This window comes from Lampris incognitus, chromosome 9, assembly GCF_029633865.1.
Source record: "Lampris incognitus isolate fLamInc1 chromosome 9, fLamInc1.hap2, whole genome shotgun sequence".
Lineage (NCBI taxonomy): Eukaryota > Metazoa > Chordata > Actinopteri > Lampriformes > Lampridae > Lampris > Lampris incognitus.
The window spans coordinates 54,924,457-54,929,121 of NC_079219.1; the positions used below are offsets into that span (position 1 = coordinate 54,924,457).

General features: G+C 43.9%; 1 pseudogene; it reads right to left on the reverse strand.

The window, feature by feature from the left end:
* Positions 1-1,231: 1,231 nt before the first annotated feature.
* LOC130118589 (RNA-binding protein 12B-like) lies at positions 1,232-3,684 on the reverse strand (annotated as a pseudogene).
* Between the last annotated feature and the right edge of the window lie 981 nt (positions 3,685-4,665).

The following is a 4,665-nucleotide window of genomic DNA, read 5'->3' on the forward strand; positions in this document are numbered from 1 at the left end:
TTATTTCTTTGTTTAGGACTTATTTTAAGACACGTGCTAAAACTGAAATTTGTTTCTGAGCCTGTTTAAGGCAACTGTTACAAGGTGTGGTTGCTGCATGCCTTACCTGCGTAAACTCAACTGGCCTCAATGTACTTTTTATATCTATTAAAATAATTACAGAAAATGACTTTCATGACAAAGTGAAATCCATATTCCCTTGAAAAATAGTGTTGGTATAATTTGTATGGGAATAATTCTACAGCACCCAAATTGAGGTGGAGTGATGTCCATGCTAGATTTTATAAATTGGTAATCCTGAAGGCAAGAATCATCAATCTTTAAATACAACTAAACAGGTCAACTTATTTGTAGGATAGAGATTTTGTGGGCTCTAAAATGTCAAGGTGTGACGCGCTTGCGGCACTTGCTAGCAGTTGAGAAACTCCTTTCAGGGCTTCAGACAAAATGCATAATGATGAAACTATGAAATGTACTCTTTAGTGTCTCCCCTGCCCGAGTTGTTCTGGGGGGAATTCCTCTCAGTTGGGTTGTGACCGTCATTAACGTGGGGGAAATGAGTTAGCAAAACTCAAAACGCTTCAAAATTAATTCTGAGAACCAGGCAAAGATAGTGACTACAGCCACTATCTTTGCATGCCACTAATGCCCTCAAAATGCATTTTTTTCCTCTTTTAAGAGGGATCCCTGGCATTTGGTACAATAAACAAGTTCCCATCTGTGGCTCTGACGGTCAGTTGAATTGAGTTACAGATTGGCTTGCAAAACCAGATGTTTTGGTCATATTTATTTCAAACTGAGTTGAAAAAAAAAAGACTGTGACAAACTTCGTAACAAGAGCCAAGAACAAAAATTAGGCAATGTTACTGAAATAAATTTCTCTTAAGACAATATTTACTTTAGATAATGCAACATTTGCAACAATATCAGGTTTTGCTGAGGGTTCGAACAACTGTCATTTGCACTACCATGAAGTGTACACTTTTTTCTTCTTTTTTTTGTGTGTGGCATTTTCCACCTAATTTGATAGTGACAGTAGAGAGAGACAGGGTATACAGGGCACTGATGGAAACTATAAAATCTGTTGTGGCAACCCCTGAAAAACAGGGAACAAGCCAAAAGAAGAACAAGGGTAGAGAGAGACAGGGGAGATGATATGCAGCAAAGGGTCCAGGCCGGATTCGAACCCAGGCTGCTGCGCTAAGGACTCAGCTTATATGTGGTAGGCGCTCTACCAGGTGAGCCACGCACGTCCGCCCCCTGGTTCCTTTTTTCTGGTCTTCTGTTCAACATCTCTTAGGAACAATTCTGCTCCCTGGAACATCTGACCATGGAGCCTTTGTGCCCGTGCTGCTTGTTTTGCCGATTTAAACTGGACCACAACCTCACCAATCCCATTGTCGCCATTGTCTTGCAATAAGAAGATGTTATCTTCTCTCAGTTTATATCCATGGAAAACATCTCTAATTTGAGTTTTCTGCACATGCTGGCAGATTTCTTACAAATACGCATGTTTTAGCTGCCAACTCTATATCCATGCTCAGATCATTTTGTGTTTGGTTTCTTCCTTTTAATTTGCCTTGAATTCAAAAATTCAAGATAGCTGGTATGGGAAACCTCCAACATTTCATTCATCTTTTCCTCGGTGACTGATGTGACACAAATAGCTTGGGAGGAAATAAAACAGCCATTCAGATTCAGAGCATAGTCATAATCCTCCATTTCGTCAAAAATGGCAAAAGCTGTCTCTGTTCTTTGGCCTTCTTTATCAAGCAGGTGTATAACCTTGCATGGTGTCTTCTGGCATCCAACCAATTCTTTAATTTCTGTTTTTGTAAAATATTTGGGCAGATTAGTTACCATGACGTAATACTTTGCATCTGGTGATAAACCACTTGTGGAAGTATTACCATATCTAGGCTTTTCTTGTAATTTCAAACAGCTGTTCCTAGATCTCCACTTGGCTTGCACAGCTGGTGGAGATTTTTCTCTGTGTTTTCTCACTGGGCTGCCTTTGGAGTTCTTCAGTTCATGAGCGGGCCTTGATTTTGGCATTTTTTGTGTCATAGAGGGTAATACAGTCCCATCCATTTCATCAGACTCAGTGGAAAGGTCTTCACATTCCTGCACTGCGTTGTTCCACATTTCCTCAGTTGCCTTACGGACTTCCACACAAGTGGAGCCCAGTTGCTGACCATTTAAGAGAAGAGCATCACATCCATCCTGGAAGTTGGCAACCTTCACCAGACAGACACTCTTTAGCCCCACCTTGATATTCATGATTACTTCCTGAACTAGCAGCCCCTTGAAGAAGTGGCAAATGTCCCCTTTTGTGACCAGTGTGGGCAGGTCAAACAATCTGACATAGCCTGGCCTTACCATGGTGGCTTGCACAGCTGGTGGAGATTTTTCTCTGCGTTTTCTCACTGGGCTGCCTTTGGGGTTCATTAGTTCATGAGCGGGCCTTGATTTTTCCATGTTTTGTGTCACAGAGGGTAATACAGTCCCATTCATTTCATCAAACTCAGTGGAAAGATCTTCACATTCCTGCACTGCATTGTTCCACATTTCCTCAGTTGCCTTACGGACTTCCACACAAGTGGAGCCCAGTTGCTGACCATTTAAGAGAAGAGCATCACATCCATCCTGGAAGTTGGCAAACTTCACCAGACAGACACGCTTTAGCCCCACCTTGATATTCATGATTACTTCCTGAACTAGCAGCCCCTTGAAGAAGTGGCAAATGTCCCCTTTTGTGACCAGTGTGGGCAGGTCAAACAATCTGACATAGCCTGGCTTTACCTTGGCGGCTTGCACAGCTGGTGGAGATTTTTGTCTGCGTTTTCTCACTGGGCTGCCTTTGGGGTTCATTAGTTCATGAGCAGGCCTTGATTTTTCCATGTTTTGTGTCACAGAGGGTAATACAGTCCCATTCATTTCATCAAACCCAGTGGACAGTTCTTCACATTCCTGCACTGCACTGTTCCACATTTTCTCAGTTGCCCCACGCACTTCCACACAAGTGGAACCCAGTTGCTGACCATTTAAGAGAAGAGCATCACATCCATCCTGGTAGTTGGCAAACTTCACCAGACAGACACGCTTTAGCCCTAACTTGATATTCATGATTACTTCCTGAACTAGCAGCCCCTTGAAGAAGTGGCAAATATCCTCTTTTGTGACCAGTGTGGGCAGGCCAAACAACCTGACATAGCCTGGCTTTACCATGGCAGCTTCCTTGGGCGATGGGAAATCATCAGCAAGGGCCAAAGATGTTTTGTAAGACTTCATGCAATCTTGAGTTTCAAACAGCACAGCGGCGCCAGACGCAACCGTCCGTGGATCCGTTGGTGGTGAATCTGCGGGCGGCCGAGGCTGAGGCTTCCTGACAGGACGGCGCAGTTTGGCGAGTTTCTTGTGCTTTAACTTCGACTTTATTTTGTGCTCCACTTCCGCCATGCTGCTAATGTGCAGAGTAACCCGAGTCCCTTTGAGAAGACTTCCGGATAAACGCATGGCGAGCTGGCCATCCCGTTCAGTGGTGAAGGCAATGAACGCTTCTCTGAGGCTCCCGCCGACTATACACACGCCCCCCTCTGGAACGTGGAGGCCGTCGAAGAACTTCCGGATGTCCTCAGCCCCGGCTTTCACGTGCAGACCTTGCAAACGAAGAACTATGGTCATTGTTTCACCGCAGACATCGACAGACCTGAAAACAGACGGAATACAAAGAGAAGATGTGAATAGTCTCATCACTGAAACGCTTTGTTAAAGACGAAAATGGTGGCCCGCGCGCGCTCTTCACGCGGACTGCCGGAGGAGGAAAGAGAAACTACAGCCAGAAGTTAAGAAGGGGGAAGTAGAACCGTCGGTAGAAACATTTCGCTACTCACCGCCCTGTTTAATAAAACCACTAAGCGGCTTCGTTCGTCTCGTTTTCCCCCTACAAGAAATAAAGTTCGTTTTAAATCGCGCGCTGCGCACCATTACGCGCGAAGAAACGTAGAGAAAGTGGGCGTGGGGCGGAAACCGGAAGGCGTGGGCATTACCATGGTTACTGCCCCGCCCACTTATATTTCTAATGGAAAATTTTCGCTTTAGGGTGAGAGGTACCAGGTCTGTTCCAGTGTTTATTTATTTATAGTTTTTAATTAATAAGCCATCAGATGTCCATAAGCGAGCCGCTCGTTCCTCTGTCACGTTGAAATGGGCTGCTAATTAAAAAATGGCAAAGAGCAGCTGATTAGTTGACGTTCATTTCCGAACGGCGACCCTAAGGCCTGTGAAAAAAGGTAAAATAATTGCGGTAAACTTAACGCTCATTAATTTTCATTACATTTTTTGGATCTTTCTGTAATGACCACTCAATGGCCTTTGTTGTTACCAGCTACCGCAGAGTTGGCGTATGTATGTAAATTATGTTGACGCTCAGGTCCTTACTTGCCATTTCTATTTTTACACAAAAATGGTTTAATAGCCTACTTATAATTATTTCATAGTCTTTATGCATGCTCAGTAATCCAGGTGAGAAAAATCAAAGAATGTCGAATCAGTTCATCTGGACACAACGTTTATCAAGAGACACGTGTCATCACTTATTTAAGTGACCTCTTCAGTCTCAACTGACTGCAGGCTGTCAGTACCAGTCAGTAAAGCAGAAACAAA